We start from the raw sequence: 23,557 nt of genomic DNA on the forward strand, positions 1-23,557 counted from the left end.
GGTAAAGTGAAAGCAAGTTGTGTTTTTGTTTGTTTGTTTCTGGCGGGGCGGGATGGGGGGATGGAGACTCTGTCGCCCAGGCTGGAGTGCAGTGGCGTGATCTCAGCTCACTGCAACCTCCGCCTCCCAGGCTCAAGCAATTCTCCTGCCTCAGCCTCCCAAGTAGCTGGGATTACAGGCACCCATCACCATGCCTGGCTAACTTTTGAATTTTTAGTAGAGACGGGGTTTCACCATGTTGGCCAGGCTGGTCTTGAACTCCTGACCTCAGGTCACCCGCCTCGGCCTCCCAAAGTGTTGGGATTACAGGCATAAGCCACCACGCCCAGCGAAAGCAAGTTTATTAAGAAAGTAGAGGAATAAAATAATAGCTGTTCCTTAGACAGAGCAACCCCCAGGGCTGCTTGTTGCCCATTTTTATGGTTATTTATTGATTATATGCTAAACAAGGGGTGGTTTATTCATGCCTCCCCTTTTAGACCATATAGGGTAACTTCTTGACATTGCCATGGCATTTGTAAACTGTCATGGTGCTGGTGGGAGTGTAGCAGTGAGGACGACCAGAGGTCACTCTTGTCGCTATCTTGGTTTTGGTGGGTTTTAGCCGGCTTCTTTACTGCAACCTGTTTTATCAGACCTGTATCTTGTGCCCTCCTATCTCATCCTGTAACTTAGAATGCCTAACCAGCTAGGAATGCAGCCCAGCAGGTCTTAGCCTTATTTTACCTAGCACCTCCTCAAGATGGAGTTGCTCTGGTTCAAACGCCTCTGACAGAACCAACAGAATAGAGAGAGAGTATTATAAAAAATTAGGTCATGTGGTTATAGAAGCTAAGCCCTAAGATTTGTAGTCAGCAAGCTGGAGACATAGGAGAGCCAATGGTTTAGTTCTAGTCTGAGTCCAAAGGCCCGAGAACCAAGAAAGCCAATGGTCCAGATAAAAGTCCAAACGCAGGCCAGGTGCAGTGGTTCATTCCTATAATCCTAGCACTTTGAGAGGCCAAGGCAGGCAGATCACTTGAGGTCAGGAGTTCGAGACCAGCCTGGCTAACATAGTGAAATCCTATCTCTACTAAAAATACAAAAAAATTAGCCGGGTGTGGTGGCAGGAGTCTGTAATCCCAGCAACTCGGGAGGCTGAGGCAAGAGAATTGCTTTAACCCAGGAAGCGGAGGTTGCAGTGAGCCAGTATCCCACCACTGCACTCCAACGTGGGTGACAGCGAGAACCTGTCTCAAAAAAAAAAGTCCAAAGGCAGGAGATGACCAAAGTACCAGCATAAGCACAGTGAGACAGGGAGAAAGAATTCTCTTACTCCACCTTTTTCTTCTATTCAGGCCTTCAATGGATTGAATGAGGCCCACCCACTTGGGAAGGGCAATCTGCTTTACTTAGTCTACGGATTCAAAAGTTAATCTCATCTACAAACACCCTCACAGACACACCCAGAATAATGTTTAACCAAATATCTGGGCATGCCATGATCCAGTCAAACTGACATATAAAATTAATCATCACACAAATCAAAAATGAAAAAACTTGATATGGTCAACCAGATTAAATGTAGAAATTCTGTGCACCAAAAGATGTCATAAAGGGAAAAAAGGCAAACTACTAAATGGGAGAAAATCTCTGCAATGTTTTGGCTGGCAAAGGATGATAATTCAAAAATATATAAAGAAATCCTAACAAATTTATATTAGGTAAATGGACAAAGGATGTGAACATAAAGCCACTGAAGAAATACAAATGGCCAATAAACATACAAAAACGCTCCACCTGACTAGTAATAGACTTGTGGCAATAGCTAATGAAGTAGAAGATGTGCAGGCCTTTGACTCAGCAATCCTACTCCTGAATATAAAACCCAGGGAAATTAACATGCACAAAAGGAAACCTGTTGGAGATGTTCTCTGAAGCATTGTTTGAAATATTGAAAAATTAGAAACAATCTAAATGTCCACCAATAGGTAAATATACAAAATAAATTATAGTGTAGTCATATAATGAAATACTACACAGCAGTGAGTGGTAGGAATATGGATAATTCACTGGGCGCAGTGGCTCACGCCTATAATCCCAGCACTTTGGGAGGCCAAGGCAGGCAGATCACTTGAGGTCGGGAGTTGGAGACCAGCCTGAACAACATGGTGAAACTCTGTCTCTACAAAAAATACAAAAATTAGCTGGGTGTGGTGGTGGGCACCTGTAATCGCAGCTGCTCGGGAGGCTGAGACAGGCGAATCACTTGATCCCGGGAGGCAGAGGTTGCAGTGAACAGAGATCACACCCTACACTCCAGCCTGGGTGACAGAGCCAGACTGTCTCAAAAAAAAAAAGAATATGGATAATTCTCAAAAACATAATGTTGGTAGGAAAAAAGAATATTGCAGAGGATGCAACTTACGTGATTTATATTAAGCTTAAAAACACACAAAGCAATGCTATATATTGTTTAGGGATACTCATACGTTTGTTAAAAGTTATAAAGACATGTATTACTGCTATGCTCTGAATGTTTGTGTGTCCCCAAGAGTCATACATTGAAACATAATCCCAAATGTGACAGTGTTAGAAGATGAGGCCTTTAGGAGATGATTGGGTACCCTCATGAACGGGATTACTGCCCTTATAAAAGAGACCTAAGAGAGCTAGCTGGCCCCTTCCACCATGTGAGGACACTGTAAAAGGTGAAGTCTCTGAGAAAGTAGGCCCTCACCAGAAACCACCACCCCATTGATCTTGGCCTTCCCAACCTCTAGAACTTGTTGCCCAGGCTGTGCAATGGCACGATCTCACCTCATCGCAACCTCCGCCTCCCAGGTTTAAGCAATTCTCCTGCCTCAGCCTCCCAAGTAGCTGGGATTACATGCATGTGCCACCATGCCCAGTTAATTTTGTATTTTTAGTAGAGATGGGATTTCTCCACGTTGGTCAGGCTGGTCTCAAACTCCTGACCTCAGGTGATCCGACCACCTCGGCCTCTCAAAGTGCTAGGATTACAGGCATGAGCTACCACGCCCAGCCTCCATTTTTTTTGTTTTTTTGTTTGTTTGTTTGTTTTGAGACAGTGTCTCACTCTGTCACCCAGGCTGAAGTGCAGTGGCATGATCTCTGCTCACTGCAACCTCCACCTCCCTGGTTCAAATGATTCTCCTGCCTCAGCCTCCCGAGTAGGTGGGCTTACAGGTGCCTGACACCACGCCCAGCTAATTGTTGTATTTTTAGTACAGACAGGGTTTCACCTCGTTGGCCAGGCTGGTCTCGAACTCCTGACCTCAAGTGATCTGCCCGCCTTGGCTTCCCAAAGTGCTGGGATTACAGGTGTGAGCCACTGTGCCCGGCCTATGAACATACATTATTTCTCTTGGATATATGCCTAGCAGTGGAATTGCTGGGTCATGTGGTAACTCTGTTTTACTTTTTGAAGAACTTCAAAGCAGCGATACTATTTGACAGTCCCCCAGCAATAAATGAAGGCTCACTTTCTCCACATCCTTATTAATATTTTTTTTTGAAACGGAGTCTTGCTTTGTCACTCAGGCTGGAGTGCAGTGGCACGATCTCTGCTCACTGCAACCTCTGCCTCCCCGGTTCAAGTGATTCTCCTGCCTCAGCCTCCTGAGTAGCTGGGATTACAGGCGCACACCACCACACCCAGATAATTTTTAAATATTTTTAGTAGAGACAGGGTTTCACCATGTTGGTGAACATCATGAGAACATTTCCAGGGGAAAACCATTTCCCTTCTGGCTCCCCAACTCCCCCATCTGCTGAGAGCTAGTTCTACTCAATAAAACCTTGCACTCATTCTCCAAGCCTACATGTGATCCAGTTCTTCCAGGTACACCAAGGCAAGAAACCCCAGGATACAGAAATCCCTCTGTCCTTGTGGTAAGGAAGGGGGTTTAATTGAGCTGGTTAACACAAGCCGCCTATAGACAGCAACCTAAAAGAGCACCCTATAACACATACCCATTGGGGCTTCAGCTGTAAACATTCACCCCTAGACACTGCTGTGGGGTCGGAGCCCCACAGCCTGCCCATCTGTATGCTCCCCTAGAGGTTTGAGCAGCAGGGCACTGAAGAGGTGAGCCACACCCCCATTGCACACCCTTTGAGGGTTCCTGTTTCACCGTCTCTACAAAAAATTTTTAAATATTAGCCAGGTGTGGTGGTGTGTGCCTGTAGTCCTAGCTACCCAGGAGGCTGAGGTGGGAGGATCACTTGTGCCTGGGAGGTTCAGGCTGCAGTGAGCTATGATCCCAACACTGTACTCTGCCTCAAACAAACAAAAATAAACACAAATGTTGTATGACTCCACTCATATGAAGTATCTAGAAAAGGTAAATTCGTAGAGACAGAAATTAAAATAAATAGAGGTTACCAGAGGCTGAGGGAAGGGGAAAATGGGGAATGTTGTTTAATGGGTATAGAGTGTCTGTTTGGGATGATGAAAAAGTTCTAGAAATAGGAAGTGGTGATGATTACACTACTTTGTGAATGTACTTAATGTCACTGAATTGTATACTTAAAAATAGTTAAAATGGGCCAGGTGTGGTGGCTCACACCTGTAATCCCAGCACTTTGGGAGGCCAAGGATGGCAGATTACCTGAGATTGGGAGTTCGAGACCAGCCTGGCCAACATGGCAAAACCCCATCTGTACTAAAAATACAAAAATTAGCTGCGCATGGTGGTGCACGCCTGTAATCCTAGCTACTCGGGAGGCTGAGGCAGGAGAATCGCTTGAAACTGGGAGGCAGAGGTTGCGGTGAGCCAAGATTGCACCACTGCACTCCAGCCTGGGCGACAGAGGGAGACTCTGTCTCAAAAAAAATTTTTTTTTTTAAAGTTGGCGGGGCGTGGTGGCTCACACCTGTAATCCCAGCACTTTGGGAGGCCAGGCGGGCGGATCACGAGGTCAGGAGATCGAGACCATCCTGGCTAACATAGTGAACCTCCGTCTCTACGAAAAATACAAAAAAGTAGCCGGGCGTGGTGGCGGGCACCTGTAGTCCCAGCTACTCGGGAGGCTGAGGCAGGAGAATGGCATGAACCCGGGAGACGGAGCTTGCAGTGAGCCGAGATCACCCTACTGCACTCCAGCCTGAGTGACAGAGTGAGACTCCCTCTCAAAAAATATAAAATAAAAAAAAAAGTTAAAATAGGGCCGCCACCGCAGCACCTGCAAAACGTTCGGGCCACGCCGCCGTCTCCCGCTGCCTTGCCTCCGAGGGCCCTCCTTCTCCTCCCCACACCCATCACTCCCCTCTGCCTTCCCTCCTGCTAGGCGGCTGGGAAGGAAGAAGAAATTCAGTCAGGATGGCTAAAGGTGACACCAAGAAACCAAAGGGAAAGATGTCTGCTTATGCCTTCTTTGTGCAGATATGCAGAGAAGAACATAAGAAGAAAAACCCAGAGGTCCTTGTCAATTTTGCAGAATATTCCAAGAAGTGCTCCGAGAGGTAGAAGACCATGTCTGGGAAAGAGAAGTCTAAATTCGATGAAATGGCAAAGGTGGATAAAGTACACTATGATCGGGAAATGAAGGATTATGGACCAGCTAAGGGAGGCAAGAAGAAGAAGGATCCTAATGCCCCAAAAGGCTACTGTCTGGATTCTTCCTGTTCTGTTCAGAATTCTGCCTTGAGATCAAATCCACAAACCCTGGCATCTCTATTAGAGACGTGGCAAAAGAAAAAAAAAAGCTGGGTGAAATGTGGAATGGCTTAAATGACAGTGAAAAGCAGCCTTACATCACTAAGGTGGCAAAGCTGAAGAAGTACGAGAAGGATGTTTCTGACTATAAGGCAAAAGGAAAGTTTGATGGTGCAAAGGGTCCTGCTAAAGTTGCCCCGGAAAAGGTGGAAGAGGAAGATGAAGAAGAGGAGGAGGAGGAGGAGGAATAAAGAAACTATTTATCTGTCAAAAAAATAGTTAAAATGGTAGATTTTATGCTATGTATATTTTATCCAATAAAAAAGTAAAGCTAAAGAATTAGGGAGCCCCTGCCAACTGGGAAATAAAAATTAAGCAGAAGCTGGGAACAATGGCTCACACCTGTAATCCCAGCAATTTGGGAGGTCAAGGCAAGAGGATCATTTGATCCCAGGAGTTAGAGACCTGCCTGGGCAGCATAGTGAGACCCCCCCATTTCTATAATTATAGAAATAAATAAAAATGTTTAAAAATTAAGCAGAGTAAAAACAAAAACACAAACATGATAACAGTTGTATTTATTTCTTAGCTTATCTAAGAATAATTGGGAGCAAATTCCTTCAGATATTCCAAGATTGCTGGATTTACTTAGGATTCACCTATACTGTGTTGCTCATGATCTTCCCACATATTCGTGATCACTTTGAGTATGGTACACTAATTGTCTTCACCTTTAGCAGAGCAAAGAGCAAATGATAGGCAAATGTTCTTGGGGAAAAAAATGGAGGAAACAAAATACCCTTTTTTGAAGAGATATAGAACTCACATAGGATTTATGTAGCTAAGCATAGAAGGAAGAGCTCAGTTCTCTGCTTCTAGTTGAGGATAGAATCAGCAGATATTGTGACAGAAGAGAATTAGATTGGTTAAGAGGAAACCTTCCTGGGAGTCCTTTTACCACTGTAGAATGAGAGGATTGGACCAGGAATATCTAACACCTCTCTACCTCTAACAGTACATGACTCTGTTTCTTAAAAAATGAATAGGAATTCACACTTGCCGAGTGCCTGTGGCTTGTGTGGCACAGTGCCAAGTGCTTTTTTAGCTTTAGCTTACTCTACTCTCACGAGTCCAGGAAATTAGTATTGCAACCCCCATTTTATATACAAGGAAATAGGCTCAGGTAACTTACATAACTTATTCAAAATACCAGAGCTAGGAAGAAGCACAACTAAGGACCAAGGCCTGGGATGTCTGACTTCAAAGTCTTAGGCTCCCTCTTAGGCTATGCTACAGAGTCTTCCTTTGTGGAGATATTTGGGATGAGGAGAGAGTTGACTCTGAGCTATGGCCTGGGCCACCTCCTGCTCAAAAGCAGGATGCCGGCTGGGCACAGGGGCTCTCGCCTGTAATCCCAGCACTTTGGGAGGCTGAGGAGGGAGGATCACGAGGTCAGGTGTTCGAGATCAGCCTGACCAACATAGTGAAACCCTATCTCTACTAAAAATACAAAAATTAGCCGGGTGTGGTGGCATGCACCTGTAATCCCAGCTACTCAGGAGGCTGAGGCAGGAGAATCGCTTGAACCCAGGAGGCGGAGGTTGCAGTGAGCTGAGATCATGCCATTGCACTCCAGCCTGGGCAACAGAACGAGACTCTGTCTCAAAAAAAAAAAAAGCAGGATGCCTTGGAGCTGCTTCTCCCAACGTTATGTCAGAGCCAGGGACGGAGTGCTGCTAATACTGCCACTCCCCAGAAATTGAGCTGGAAACTCTGCCCATCAATCTTCAAAGCCCTTTGCAGGTGCTTATCTGTCCTTGTAAATCACAGGACCATTCATTTCCCAGGTGAAGAGGTTGCAGCCCTAAGAGAATAAAAGAGACTTGGCCAGGAAAGGACAGCACTCCTAGACAGAGATGTGACCTTTCATCGTTTTGAGTCCACTGACCTAGAATGGGAAGAACAACAACAACAAAAAAGCCAAACCAAGTTACAATGGAAAACACATTGATGTGGGTGAAGGATCTCGTGCTTAGGCTTTACCAGAGGACATGCCAGAACAATTTCCCATCAGTCCTGGTCTTCTGGCCTCTAGTCCATTCCATACCTTGGTGGCCTGATTACTACTCCCAAAGCACAACTTCAACAAGCGCACTCTCAGTTCAAGAGACAAGTTGAAACTCCACAGCTTGGTATTTGAGGCCCTCCATGGTGCACCTCTCTCTGTCTCTTTTTATTTATTTTTTTTGAGACAGAGTTTCACCCTTGTTGCCCAGGCTGGAGTGCAATGGTGCAGTCTCAGCTCACTGCAACCTCCGCCTCCCGGGTTCAAGCAGTTCTCCTGCCTCAGCCTCCCAAGTAGCTGGGGTTACAGGCATATGCCACCATGCCTGGCTAATTTTTTGTTTTTAGTAGAGACAGGGTTTCACCATGTTAATCAGGCTGGTCTCAAACTCCCGACCTCAGGTGATCCACCCACCTTGGCCTCTCAAAGTGCTGGGATTACAAGAGTGAGTCACCACGCCCAGCCACGCCTGGCTAATTTTTTATTTTGTGTAGAGACGGGTTTTCACTATGTTGCCCAGGCTGGTCTCAAACTCCTGGGCTCAAGCAATCCTCCCACCTTAGCCTCCCAAAGTGCTGGGATTATAGGTGTGAGCCACTGCACCTGGCCTGTAGCTCTATTTTTAACTGTTATCACTCTTGAAGAGCTCCTAATCCTTCTCACTGTTCCTTATACGTGACTCACCTTGTTCCACTACAGCAGACCTGGCAGACATGCCAGTTCTAATTTCCCTTCTTCCAGTAATAATCCCTCCCTTTGCTTCAGAGAACTCTTTGCCCTTCACTCAGAAGATAGACAGAACCCTATATCCTCCAACAGTATGTATCTTTCAGGCCACAAGGATTAATTCAAGTGGCCAAGATTGCCCCATGATAATCTTCTTTGGGACTTTTCTGCTAAAGGTAGCAGGGAAAGCTGTCTCACTCTCCTCTTATCTCCCTTATCAGGGCCTCTCTCTGGGCACCTAGCACTTTTTACCTTTTAATATGATTATTCTTATATTCTCTGTGAGACTGTCTCAACTACTGCTTTCTCCAAATGCTCAAATTTTTTTTTTTTTTTTGAGACGTAGTCTCACTCTCTTGTCCAGGCTAGAGTACAGTGGCGCAATGTTGGCTCACTGCATCTCTGCCTCCTGGATTCTAGCAAGTCTCCTGCCTCAGCCTCTCTAGTAGCTGGGATTACCGGAGCATGCCACCATGCCCAGCTAATTTTTGTATTTTTAGTAGAGACATGGTTTCGCCATGTTGGCCAGGCTGGTCTCGAACTCCTGACCTCAGGTGATCTGCCCACCTCGGCCTCCCCAAGTGCTGGGATTACACGTGTGCGCCATCACACCCGGCCAAAATGCCCAATTTTAACAAGCACTTACTTTCGGTCTTAGGTGCAGATGACGTGTTATACCCTGGGGATACAAGTTGGATAAGACATAGTCCCTTGTTGAATGGATGGATGAATAAAAATGCTCCTCTGGGCTTCACCCAGAAATCTACCTGGTACCCACTCTAAACAAAATAAAACAACTTATCACAGGGGATTTGAACAGAGGAAAATAAGAAATATAAAGTTCAAAATCATTAACCTGGCATCCAAGACCTTCTACAATCTGATTCTAATTTTGTCTACCTACCACACTCTTAGCTCTAGCCAAACTAAAGTGTTTGTTGTCCTAGAAAACACCATGTCTCCACTTGCATGTTTGCCCAGGCTCTGGTCTTCTCCCACGGTTTCTTTTCCTGTTTCTCTCTCCCATTTGTACTTTCCTTATTCTCCATTTCATTCCACTCTCTTTCTTTCTTTTTTTTGAGACAGGATCTCACTTTGTCACCCAGGCTGGAGTGCAATGGCGCCATCAGGGCTCACTGCAGCCTCGACCTCCTGGGCTCAAGTGATCCTCCCACCTCAGCCTCCCAAGTAGCTGGGACTACAGGCATGCACCACCACGTCCTGCTAATTTTTTTTCTTTTTTTTTTTATATATATGCTTTTATTTTTCCGTGATTACAAACACAACTGAATATCAAATGCACAAAGTAAGAATTATACGGGGAAAAAAAATCAGATACGTTCATATATATATCACCTTTTCAAGGCTATTTCCATCCAGAATAACCTTGGTTTGCCAGGGCCAATGGAAAGAAGTCACAAAATCGCCTTTAGTCAAATTTGTGTGTTTGCTTTCTTCTATAATTCCAATACCTCCACCATCAACAACTTGAGATAGCTGCCAAGGTGTTATATAATCAGTGCCAGTGTCTTCATTAATTCTACAACGAAGGCTGTCACTTCACACTTGGAAGGTTGCACAGCGGCCAGGCAAAGGCGCTCGTCACTTCCCAGACGGGGCGGCTGGGCAGAGGCGCTCCTCACATCCCAGACGGGGCGGCCGGGCAGAGGCGCTCTTCACTTCCCAGACGGGGTGGCGGCCGGGCAGAGGCGCTCCTCACTTCCTAGACGGGGTGGCGGCCGGGCAGAGGCGCTCCTCACATCCCAGACGATGGGCGGCCAGGCAGACGCACTCCTCACATCCCAGACAGGCGGCCGGGCAGAGACGCTCCTCACTTCCCAGACGGGGCGACGGGGCAGAGGCGCTCCTCAGTTCCCAGATGGGGTGGCCGGGCAGAGGCGCTCCTCAGTTCCCAGATGGGGCGGCCGGGCAGAGGCGCTCCTCACTTCCTAGACGGGGTGGCGGCCGGGCAGAGGCTGTAATCTTAGCACTTTGGGAGGCCAAGGCAAGTGGCTGGGAGGTGGAGGTTGTAGCGAACCGAGATCACGCCACTGCACTCCAGCCTGGGCAACATTGAGCATTGAGTGAGCGAGACTCCGTCTGTAATCCCAGCACTTCGGGAGGCCGAGGCGGGCAGATCACTCGAGGTCATGAGTTGGAGACCAGCCTGGCCAACACGGCGAAACCCCGTCTCCACCAAAAATACAAAAACTAGCCAGGTGTGGTGGTGTGTGCCTGCAATCCCAGGTATTCGGCAGGCCGAGGCAGGAGAATCATGGGAGCCTGAGGCAGGGAGGTTGCAGTGAGAGGAGATTATGCTGCTGCACTCCAGCCTGGGCAACAGAGGGAGACCGTGGAAGGAAGGAAGGAAGGAAGGAAGGAAGGAAGGAAGGAAGGAAGGAAGGAAGGAAGGAGGGAGGGAGGGAGGGAGGGAGGGAGGGAGGGAGGGAGGGAGGGAGGGAGGGAGGGAGGAGTCCCGCTAATTTTTGTATTTTTGTAGAGATGGGGTTTCGTCATGTTGCCCTGGATGGTCTTGAACTCCTGGCCTCAAGTGATCCCCCTGCCTCGGCCTCCCAAAGTACTGGGATTACAGGAATAACCACTGCACTCAACCTCTTTCCTTCACTTTTACCTCCTTTCCCTCCCCTTTTCCTTCCTTTTCACTCTCCCTGAGCTTTCTTTCAATACTTCCCTCCATCACATCCTTACCTCTTAATTTTCCTCTCTCGTTTATTTCCTGACCTCCTTCCCTCTCCACCAGACTTGCCAGTGCCCTCCATGATTGTGCACAGTCTCCTCCCTTTGTGGGCAAAAGACAGGATAAGACAATTGTAAGTAAGACAGATTTTAGATCTCATCACAAGAAGCCCTCAGAGTGGGGTGGAAAGAAGAGGGGGAGAAACAGAAGGGGAAGAGATCTTGGTGACAGAGAAGAAGCTGCCTGGAGACTGCAGGTGAATCTACAGAAGGCATCCTGCCAGTTATTTACCTCCAACCCACCCCCAGCTTTCCTTTCCTCCTTCTGATCAAAGAATTGGGAAAAATTAGAACTGCAAAAATCCTTAACATTTATTTACTCCACCTCCATAGTTTTGCAGCTGGGAAACTGAGGCATAGAAAAGGGAACAACTAGCTAACGTCACCCAGCAAGTCAGTAGCTCAGCAGAAATGGAATCCCAGGCTTCCTGTCCCCCAGACCAGTAAGTGTCCTTTCACCTATACCACACTTTTTTTGAGACGGAGTCTCACTCTTGTCGTCCAGGCTGGAGTGAAATGGCGCCATCTTGGCTTACTGCAACCTCTGCCTTCCGGGTTCAAGCAATTCTCCTGCCTCAGCCTCCTGAGGAGCTGGGGGTTTCACCATGTTGGCCAGGCTGGTCTCAAACCCCTGACCTCAAGTGATCCGCTTGCCTCAGCCTCCCAAAGTGCTGGGATTACAAGCATGAACCACCGTGCCCAGCCTATACCACATTCTTAAACCTTCTTTCCTCTTGTTCCTTGTTCTTCCCCACTTACTGAACTCCTACTCCACCAGGTTTGGGATTACATCTAAGGATTCCCAATCCCCCCAGTGAGTATAGGGGCCAGTGAAGTAGGGACAGAAGAGACAAACCACATCACTTCTAGCCTAAATCTTAGGGGCTTACTGGGTGGTGGCAGGGGATGGTGAAATGTCAATCTTGCCTGTAAGGGGCCAGTCTCCTCTTTGGAAAGCCCTATTATAAGTGGTCTGTATTGAGTTAGGGGATGCTGTGTTTCAGCTGGCCATCCTGCCAGGACCCCTCCTCACCCTTCCAGCCTAGCAGGCTGCCTAGAGACCCTATCTTACCCTGCCAGCTGCAGACTTAAAGCAGAGGCCACCCAGGCACAGGATGGTCCGTGGCTGCGGGAGGAGGTTGCTCGAGACAGGGGGGAGGAAACAGTGTCCAGCAGCTCCGCTTTCAGTCTGCTCCTCCACTCCACAAAGGGCCACTGTCTGAGCACAGAGGGACCCTGGAGGGAGGCCTCCCAAGGTGCTCGGCAACAGGGCCGGGTTTCATCACACTGGGCCTCCAGGCCAAGTAAACATCAGAGTAGAAACATGCCCAGCAGTTTCTGCAGACCAGCTCCTGGCTCCGGGCTGGCTCAGTGGCATCCTCACCCAGGGCTTTCCTGAGACAATAAGGAGGGCTAAGGTCATTGGCTCAATTTTATAGCTGCAGAAATAGAGAATGAGGAATGGGCTCTATACAAGTTAATTTCCCATTACCCAATGAGCAGACAAACATCCTATGTCCCTCTTAAGGAGCAGGAGTTTTTTACAATAACTTTTTTTTTTTTTTGAGATGGAGTCTCACTCTGTCACCCAGGCTGGAGTGCAGTGGCGCTATCTCAGCTCACTGCAACCTCTGCCTTCCAGGTTCAAGCAATTCTCCTGCCTCAGCCTCCCGAGTAGCTGGGACTACAGGTGTGCACCACCACACCCAGCTAATTTTTGTATTTTTTTAAGTAGAGATGGCATTTTGCCATGTTGGCCAGGCTGGTGTCAAACTTCTGACCTCAAGTGATCTGCCTGCCTTGACCTCCCAAAGTACTGGGATTACAGGTGTAAGCCACCGTGCCCAGCCACAAGAACTTTTTTAATTAGTTCCGAGGGAGACAGCTCTGTGAGCTGAAGTAATCAGGGAAGACTTCCTGGAGGAAGTATGATTTAAGCTTAGCTTCCATGTTTAGGTAGAATCTCCACAATAAATGGACAGGAAAGAGAAAGGCATTTCAGACAGAGAGTATGGCATTTGGAAAACAGGAGCATTTGGAGTCAATAAAGAGAACTGTCTGGCTAAGGTAGAGGATTCACATAGAAGAAAAGGGTGGCAAATAAGGCTGGAAATTTGGTTGGGAGTTAAACCACAGCTAGCATTTTTTTTTTTTTTTTTTTGGAGACAGAGTCTTGCCTGCCTCCCAGGCTGGAGTGCAGTGGCACCATCTGAGCTCACTGCAAACTCCGCCTCCCGGATTCAAGCAATTTTCATGTCCCAGCCTCCCGAGTAGCTGGGATTATAGATGTGCACTACCACACGCAGCTAATTTTTGTATTTTTAGTAGAGACAGGGTTTTACTATGTTGGTCAGGCTGGTCTCAAACTCCTGACCTCAAGTGATCTGCCCACCTCAGCCTCACAGAGTGTTGGGATTACAAGCGTAAGCCACTGTGCTTGGCCTAGACCACAGCTAGTCTTAATAGCTAGGTTGAGGAGTCATGGGCAGAGCAGTGATGGAATGACAGCAGAATTTTAGAAAACTTAGGATGGTGTAAAAGAGGCCCTAGATTGAACCCTCTTGATAAACTTGGACTGGTTATGGCATCTTTTGGGGGCTTAGTTTCTTCATCGTTAAAACAGTTGCACTAGAAAATCTGAAGCCCCTTTACATCTCTAAAATGCAAAGATTTTCTGATGGGAAAACATGGATCATACAGAATGAAGAAGGGAGACCGAGAGGCTAGGAGGACAGTCTGGAAGCTATGGCCAGCCTCTAGATATCTCTGGGCTGCATTTCTGCAGTGAATCATCTGCCCACAGCTGCAGAAAGGCTATCACCACCACCGCCACCACTGCTAGGCATTGTGCTAAGTACTGCCCCCATTTTTAAAAAATTTCATTTTTGTGAATAGAAAATGCATGCACATACTGCAAAATCTAAAAGTCATAAAAGGGTGTATGTATGGTAAAAATGTTTCCCTTCTTCTCCTATTTCCAGCCACCCATTTCTTCTTCCACTGTTACCAGTTCCTTGAGTATCCTTTCAGATGCACATGAGCCTATATCTGTATAAAGATTTTATAGGCCAGGCACTGTGGCCCACGCCTGTAAATCCCAGCACTTTGGGAGGCCAAGGCAGGCGGATCACCTGAGGTCAGGAGTTTGGGACTAGCCATGACTGACATGGAGAAACCCCGTCTCTACTAAAAAAATACAAAATGAGCCGGGTGTGGTGGTGCATGACTGTAATCCCAGCTACTTGGGAGGCTGAGGCAGGAGAATCACTTGAACCCAGGGGCAGAAGTTGCGGTGAGCCGAGATCGTGCCATTATACTCCAGCCTAGGCAACAAGAGTGAAACTCCGTCTCAAAAAAAAAAGAAAAAGATTTTATAAAGATTTTTTTTTTTTTTTTACAGAAATGAGTGCACCGGCTGGGCGCAGTGGCTCATGCCTGTAATCCCAACACTTTGAGAGGCCAAGGCAGGTGGATCATCTGAGGTCAGGAATTTGAAACCAGCCTGGCCAACATGGCACAACCCTATCCTCTACTAAAAATACAAAATTTAGCTGTGTGACTTGGTGCACGCCTGTAATCCCAGCTACTCGGGAGGCTGAGGCAGAATTGCTTGAACCCGGGAGGCAGAGGTTACAGTTAGCCAAGATCGTGCCACTGCAGCCCATCCTGGACAACAGAGCCAGATTCCATCTCAAAAATAAATAAATAAATAAATAGCTAGCGTGTTTCTTTTCTATTATAAACAACACATTAATGAATATCCCTTACATTTGTCTTTCAGCATATGCAGAAATATGTCCACAGGGCCGGGCACAGTGGCTCATGCCTGTAATCCCAGCACTGTGGGAGGCTGAGGCAGGTGGATCACCTGAGGTCAGGAGTTCGAGACCGGCCTGGCCAACATGGTGAAACCCCCATCTCTACTAAAAATACAAAATTAGCTGGGCATGGTGGAGGGTGCTGGTAATCCCAGCTACTTGGGAAGCTGAAGCAGGAGAATCGCTTGAGCCCCGGAGGCAGAGGTTGCAGTGAGCCAAGCCTGTGCCATTGCACTCCAGCCTGGGTGAAAAGAGCGAAACTGTCTCAAAAAAAAAAAAGAAAAGAAAAGAAATATGTCCACAGGATATGTTCCTAGAATTGAAATGGTGCGCTAACCTTTTTACGCGATGTAATATGTACAACAATGGTTTAGGGTAATCATAATTATACCAATTATGCAAATGAGAAAATTAAGGCACAGAAAGATTCAATAACTTGGTCAAAATCACACAGCTCTTATGTAGTAGCATTGAGATTCTGATATGGACAGCGTGATACTAGAGCCAACACAATTAATTATTCCACCAGTGGTTCTCAGACTTCGGCACACATCAGCATGACCTGGAGGCTTGTTAAAACATAGATCACTGTGCCCTACACTAAAATAGTTTCTGATCCAGTCCATCTAAGGTGGGACCTGATAATTTATTTATTTATTTATTTATTTTTTGAGATGCAGTCTTGCTCTGTCACCCAGGCTGGAGTGCAGTGGCACGATCTCGGCTCACTGCAAGCTCCGCCTCCCAGGTTCAAGCCATTCTCCTGCCTCAGCCTCCCAAGTATCTGGGACTACAGGCGCCCGCCACCATGCCCGGCTAATTTTTTTGTATTTTTAGTAGAGACAGGGTTTCACCATGTTAGCCAGGATGGTCTCGATCTCCTGACCTGAGAATTTGTATTTTAATAAGTTCCCAGGTGGTCCAGATACTGCTTGTCCAAGGACCACACTTTCAGAACCACTGTATTCTACTAGCTCTCCCATTTTTGCTGTGCAGATAGCTCAGAAAGAAAGCAGTTGGTACCCAGCATGTGGCTTTGACAGGAACAGAGTTGAGAGGTACTGGAGAGGTTTCCTGAATCCCATAAGGCTATCCTCCATGAGGATAGTGAGAGTCTGGCACAGTGCCTGGCACATGGTACTCAATAAATATTTGTTGAATAAATGAATAAATAAATGAGGCACAAATGCTCCATGTAACTTGTTGCTGCCTCTTTTTCCCAGCACCCCAGGAGTCCCCTGCTCCCAGGAAGCCCCACTGCCCACACTGGCTGAGATCCAAATCCATGCTATGAAAGCCCTTGGGAGTGAAGCTATTCATTTCCTCCCATTCCTCCCATGGCCTATAATGAAATCAATGAGGCAGCCAGGGCCCTGTTATTAATGGAGAGACAACATTTAGCATGCTAGAGCTAGTTCGAGATAAACTAGTCTGATGCTCTCATTGTATTATTATTAATAGCAATAGCTCATAGCATACCCATGCTTGCTTTAAAAAAAAAATCCCTCTGACCAGTATTTCCTTCCCCCTTATTCTGGTACAGAACAACTCCTTCCAGGGGAGAAGCCATTGCATGTAGTTGGTGTGGCTGGCACATACACACACACACCCACAGGCTGGGAGAGATTTAAATTCAGGAAGAGGCTGGGTACAGTGGCTCATATCTGTAACCCCAGCACTTTGGGAGGCCAAGGTGGGCAGATCACTTGAGGCCAGGAGTTTGAGACCAGCCTGTGCAATATGGCAAAACCCTGTCTCTACAAACCCCCGGCTAAAATACAGAAATTAGCCATGCATGGTGGTGCACACCTGTAATCCCAGCTACCTGGGAAACTGAGGCACGAGAATCGCTTGAACCTGGGAGGCAGAGGTTGCAGTGAGCCAAGATCGGGCCACTGCACTCCAGCCTGGACGACAGAGCAAGACTCCATCTCAAAAAATGAAAAAAAAAAAAAAAAATTAGTTAAGGAAGAGATCTGAGGTCTGCGGGATGACCCTTCTGCAGAGCAGCAAGGCACTGACAGAGATTTCCCCAAAACCCGCAAAAAAAAGGTTTTCAAAGTCAGGGATCGTGTCCTGAGGACCCCACACACCAACCCAACTCCTCAAGGTGCTGCCTCCCTTACAGAATCGGATCCCTAAACTCTGGCACCTCAAGGTCCCGCGGCCTCCTCCCAGCCCCGGTGCTTCTTCCAGCTGTTCCTCGCCTGGCCCCAAGTCCCACCCCTGCTGCCTGCCTGTCCCTTGGCCTCTGTCTTAGGCTCTCTTCCCTGTGGGTGCCCTTGCTTGGGATCCCCTAAGGCTCTGACTGTGTGTGGCTGGAGAGGTCCAGGCCCTAGAGCCCCAGAGGGCACCACCTCAGAAGCCCTTGCTGGACAGCTGGAGAGAAGGTGGCCGTCCCTCAGCCAGGCTCGGCCCCAGCTGCACCTCACGGGGGCAACCTGATGCCCACCTGCGGGGGGACAGATGCGGCCAGGGGCGGCCACCAACACGTCCCTCAGACACAGACGCTGCCGGGCAAGCTGAGCCAGCCAGGGGCGCCTAGGGAGGGACAATCAGGCGACTGTCATTCTGCACGCCCTGTCTATGAGGGGCAGCCGGACTCAGCTGCGGCCACAGTCGGCGCCTCACAGGGCAGCGCTGAGCGGTGCAACCTCGGCAGGGGTCAGGAAGTCTCTGGAAGCCGGTCGCGCCACTCGGGCCAGGCGTTGCCAGAGTCAATCTGTCGGTGTCGGCTGGCTCAGCAGAGATGGGGTCAAGCAGCTGATCGGCCGCTAGGAACCTTGTACTCAGTCAGACACAGACCGTCGCGGCGGGTCACACAGCTCGCCAAGCACAGATGGAGGCTGGTCAGGCAGAGGCAGGTTAGGCCGCCCGGTCAGACGCAGCCTGTCAGGCCCAGATGTCGGCGGCCGGGCAAGAGCAGCCAGCCAGCCAGCCAGCCAGTCAGCTAGTCAGCCAGTTAACCAGTCAGCCATTCAGTCAGTCAGTCAGTCAGTCAGTCAGTCAGCCAGTCAGCCAGCTGCGGTCAGGCTGACAGATCCAGCAGTCTTGGTCTGTCAGGCACCCATGAAACCTGCGTTCAGTCAGACGGAAGCTGACACACTCGTATTATCAGACGGTGGCGGCACCTGTGGTCAGTCAGGCACAGTCGCTGGGTCAGCGCGGCCCGTCGGGCACGGACGGAACCAGTCGGGTCGCAGCTGTTGGGCCTCTCTCGGGGCAGAGGGTTGCTGGAGGCGGGGCTTCGTCCCGGGCTCGTTCCGGGGCGGGGCTTCGTTCTGGGCGGAGCGTTGGCTGGAAGCAGCGCCTCGTCCCGGCTGGGCCTGCCTCCCCCCCCGCCCCCCTCGCAGCCTCCGGGCGTTGCCATGGCAGCCGCGGCTGGCTCCCAGACTGCCCGCGGGTCCATGGACTCGCGGCCCTTCCTGCGCTGGCCCTGCCCGTGGGCGCCCCAGCGCCTGCCAAGTGGAGGTCCCGGCCCTGGGGTTGACTCTTTAGAAGCGGCCAGTGGGTTCGGCGAACCGCGCCCCGCACAGCAGCAGAGTCCCCGCTGCGGGGTCGGCATTTTCTCATCCTCTTGCTCAGGCGGGCATGATTGGGGGCTGGGAAGGACTCACGGAAGGCGACGCAGCAAGAAGTGACAGAGACCCAGACCCTCCGGAGCCCCAGCTGCTCACCTGACCCTGCACCGCTCCCCAGGAAGAATCAAACGTCTCTAGGCAGAAAAGGCGGCTATCCAGAAGAGAGAACAGCCATGCAGTGATGTGATTAGGGGAATCTGGCGCAACAATTTCAAGGCGAGCACTCACCTTGTGCCCAGCCCCGTAATAAAAGGTTTATATACAGTATTTCACCTGAGCCTCATAATTTTGCTTTGGGGTTCTATAATGATTCCCTTTTTACAGATGAGGAAACCAATCACAAAGGGTTTGGTGATTTGCCCAGGGTCAGGGGCAGTGAGGTGCAGGAGCCGGATTGGAACCCAAGCAGTCCAACTCCTGATATGTTGGCATGTGGACCCTCAACCCACCCTCTCGTCTCTCCTTGTGACCTTCCGAAGGCTCAGCACGAGTCCCCTTAAGCAGACCTTCAGGACACCCAGCCTTATGCTGGGTCCTGAGGCGGCAGAGTCCTGTAGGAGTCTCTGCCTGGAAGGCTCAGAATAAGGGGCTATCAGAACCAAGAACCTGGTCAAACCAGAGGACAAACTATGGGTTTGCCTTGCAGCATTTAGAAGAAGGGGAAGCCTGTGAGATCAGAGAAGCCAGGGCCAAGAAGCCACTGGAAAACTGGGTGGGCTGTCACTGGGGAACCCCAGGAGTATTACAGCTTCAAGTCCAAAAGTCTATGATCAAGTTCTAGCAGTGTGAACCAGAGTTAGGAACATATCATGGATCATAAACCCAAATGCCTACAGGGGACAGAAAGGTAATGAAAATCATGGAAAAAAAAAAAAATCAGGCCGGGCGCAGTGGCTCATGCCTGTAATCCTAACACTTTGGGAGGCCAAGGTGGGTGGATCATTTGAAGTCAGGAATTCAAGAGCAGCCTGGCCAACATGGTGAAAGCCTGTCTCTACTGAGAATACAAAAACTAGCCGGGTGTAGTGGTAAGTGCCTGTAATCCCAGCTACTCAGGAGGCCAAGGCAGGAGAATCACCTTGAGCCTGGGAGGCAGAGGTTGCAGTGAGTCGCAATTGCGCCACTGCACTCTAGCCTGGACAACAGAGTGAAGCTCCCTCTCAAAAAAAAAAAAAAAAAAAAAAAAAAAAAAAAAAAAAAAAAAAAAAAATCAAATGGCAGATCAGCAAACCTGCCCCATCTTCGGGGGGGCAACTGCCTCTTTGCTTCTGCTGACTGTGCTCTCAGACACCCACTGCCTCTAGTCTTCTAGTTAGGCAAAGTTGGCTAAGTCAGTTGACATCAAGTCTCAGTTTCTCCATCTGAGAAGGAAACGTTTGGCTTTATCTCACACATTTTATGGGGATCAAACATTATTGTATGTAGAAAATATTTTGTGAAGTGTAACAAACTACAAAATGGAGGGGGAGGAGAATATGACTGATCATTTGTTGTGCATCTGTTTCACAGTCTGCAGGAGTTCTGACAGCATTCCTCTGAGTCAGGGCTAGTGTCCTCTTGTACAGATGAAGAGATAGTCTTCAAGGAATATGTTGACTTAACCAAAGTCACAAGCTTGCCAGAGTTAGAATGTAGAACTCTCTGACCTCTAAGACCAGTCTCTTACACTGTTTGGCAAAGTATGGCTTGGGTCCCACCAATGCAGGGCAGGTGATCCCAACTGGGGCTTAGCCCAGGAGGGTTCTTGACTTGCAAGAATTCAAGGGTAAGCCAGTGATGTCAGATAGTAACTTTTATTGAAGTGGCAGTGTTCGGCAGCAGCAGATGTACTGCTCCTTGTGGAGCAGGGCTACCCCATAGGCAGTGTGCCTAGAGTAGCAGCTCAAATGCAGTTCTGCAGTCATATTTATACCCACTTTTATTTACATGCAAATTCAGGGGCAGATTATGCAGAAATTTCTAGGAAAAAGGTGGTAACTTCTTGGTCTTGGGTCACTACCATGGAAAGGGCAGTAACCTCTGAGTGTTGCGATGGCAATGGTAAAATGGCATGGCACACTGGTGGGCATGTCTTATGGAAAGCTTCTTCTACCCCATCCCTGCTTTAGCTAGTCTTCAATTTGGTCCAGTGTCTGAACCCCACCTCCAGACTCGAGTCCTGCCTCCTACCTCACTAGTGGTCATACTATGATGATTTCAGGTGGAACCCAGATGAACATTTTTTAAAAACAGTTTATGTTAGTTTTTGTTTTCAATTATAGAGCCGACTTACTCATACTACAAAAGTCCTACATTTCACACAGCCAGGGTGTAGTAGGCTGAATAATGTCTACCCAAATATATCAAGTCCTAATTTCTGGAAACTGTAAACATTACTTTATTTGAGAAAATAATTTTTGCAGATGTGATTAAGAATGTTGAGATGAGGATATCATTGAGGATTAGCCAAGTGGGCCCTAAATACCATCACACATATCCTTATAAGAGAGAGGGAAAGGAAGATTAGACCAACACACACAGAAGAAGAGGAAGCAATGTGACCATGGAGGCAGAGACTGATGTGGCCACAAGCCAAGGATTGTTGGCAGCCACTAGAAGTTGGAAGAGGCAGACGGATTCTTCCCCAGAGCATCTGGAGGGAATACAGCCTTGCCAACACATTGACTTCAGCCCAGTGAAACTCATGTTGAATTTATGGCCTCCAGAACTATGAGAGAATAAATTTCTGTTGTTTTAAGCTACCAGGCTTGTAGCAATTTGTTTTGGCACCCACAGGAAACAAATAAATGGATCTACATGACTTCAAAATTCATGCCTCTTTTTTTCTGTTTTTATTATTTATTTATTTATTTTGAGACAGAGTCCCGCTCTTTCGCACAGGCTGGAGTGCAGTGGTGCGATCTCGGCTCACTGCAACCTCCACCTCATGGATTCAAGCAATTCTCATGCCCAGCCTTCCAAGTAGCTGGGATTACAGGCATGCGCCACCACACATGGCTAATTTTTGTATTTTTAGTAGAGATGGTGTTTTACCATGTTAGCCAGGCTGATCTCAAACTCCCAACCTCAGGTGATCCACCCACCTCGGCCTGCCAAAGTACTGGGATTATAGGCATGAGCCACTGCGCCCAGCCTTCTCTCTTTTTAAAATAAACTTATTATTTTAAAATAATTTTACATTTACAGAAAATAAATGTAAGTCTTTGATTTAGAGTACAGAAATTTCCCATTGTGTCAGGGCTCACCAGAGAAACAGAACCAATACAGTGTGTGTGTGTGCATGTGTGTGTGTGTGTGTGCATAAAAGAGATTTATTATAAAGAATTGGCTTACTTAATTATGAAGGCTGGCAAGCCCGAATCCCACAGTGTGGGCCCGCAGGCTGATGACCCAGGAGAGCCAATGGTGCAGTTTGAAGGCAGCCTGCCGGAGAATTCCATCTTGCTTATGGAGGCCAGTCTTTCTGTTTTATTCAGGCCTTCGACTGATCAAATGAGGCCCGCCCACACCCAAGTTCAACCATTTAAATGCTAATATCATCCAAAACCACCCTCCATGTTGACACATGAACTTAACCATCATACTCAAGGGTACAGAGAGTTCCTCTGTACTGCTTCCCCTCACCTGCTTCCCCTATTATTACCCTCACCCTGCTTCCCCTATTATTACCACCTTATATTACTATGGCATTTGTCACAACTAACAAATCAACACTGGTACATTCCTATGAACTAAATTCCACCTGTTTTCTGCTCCGGAGTCCCTTCTAGGCACCACACTACATTTAGTCATCATGTCCTTTTAGTTTCTTCTGGCTTGTAACAATTACTCAGGCGTTTCTTGGCTTTTAAGACCTTGACAGCTTTGAGGAGTACTGGACAGGTATTTTATAGAGCGCCCCTCAATTCAGGTTCATCTGATGTTTTTCTCATAGTTAAACTGGGGTTATGAGTTTGGGGAAACATGTCATAGAGGTAAACTGCTCTTCTCATCAGATCATAGGTACATGTTATTGACATGACTTCATCAGGATACATGTTAGCGACATGACTTGATTACCTGGCCAAGCGAGTGTCTGTCCAGTTTCTCCCCTGGGAAGTTGCTTGTTTTTCCTCCCTTTCCACTCTTTGGAAGCAAGTTACTAAGTGCAGCCCACACTCAATGGGAGAATAAAGCTCCACATCCTGAAGGAGGTGTATCTACCTACATTATCTAGAATGCTTCTTTAAGGATAATTTGTCTCTTCTCCCCTATTTATTTATTTATTTATTGAGACAGAGTTTCGCTTTTGTTGCCCAGGCTGGAGTACAATGGCACCACACTGGGTCACCGCAACCTCCGCCTCCTGGGTTTAAGAGATTCACCTGCCTCAGCCTTCCCGAGTAGCTGGGATTACAGGCATGCGCCACCATGCCTAGCTAATTTTGTATTTTTAGTAGAGACGAGGTTTCTCCATGTTGGTCAGGCTGGTCTAGAAGTCCCGACCTCAGGTGATCCGCCTGCCTCAGCCTCCCAAAGTGCTGGGATTACAGGTGTGAGCCACCGTGCCCAGCCCTCCCTCATTTATTTAATAATTTATAACAGTATGGACTCATGGATATTTGGTTTATACTTTGAGCTTTATCCCAATACTATGTTATTTTGTTGCTCAAATTGTTCCAGCTTTGGCCATTGGGAGCTGTTTTTTTTTTTTGTTTTTTTTTGTTTTGGATGGAGTCTTGCTCTGTCGCCTAGGCTGGAGTGCAGTGGTGCGATCTCGGCTCACTGCAACCTCCGCCTCCGGGGTTCAAGCGATTTTCCTGCCTCAGCCTCCCGAGTAGCTGGGACTACAGGTGTGCTCCACCATGCCTGGCTAATTTTTGTATTTTTAGTAGAGATGGCGTTTCACCATGTTGGCCAGGCTGGTCTCAAACTGTTGACCTTAGGAGATCCACCTGCCTCAGCCTCCCA

The 23,557-nt window shown here is 48.0% G+C and overlaps 1 protein-coding gene and 1 pseudogene across 4 annotated transcripts in view; one reads left to right on the forward strand and one right to left on the reverse strand.

Annotated features, from left to right (window-relative positions):
• Positions 1-23,557, reverse strand: part of EPB41L1 (erythrocyte membrane protein band 4.1 like 1) — a 177,856-nt gene that overhangs the window by 149,275 nt on the left and 5,024 nt on the right. The gene's annotated exons all lie outside the window — the stretch shown is intronic.
• Positions 5,325-5,929, forward strand: LOC129474675 (high mobility group protein B3-like; annotated as a pseudogene).

The sequence above is a fragment of the Symphalangus syndactylus genome, chromosome 24 (genome assembly GCF_028878055.3).
Source record: "Symphalangus syndactylus isolate Jambi chromosome 24, NHGRI_mSymSyn1-v2.1_pri, whole genome shotgun sequence".
In the NCBI taxonomy this organism is placed as follows: domain Eukaryota; kingdom Metazoa; phylum Chordata; class Mammalia; order Primates; family Hylobatidae; genus Symphalangus; species Symphalangus syndactylus.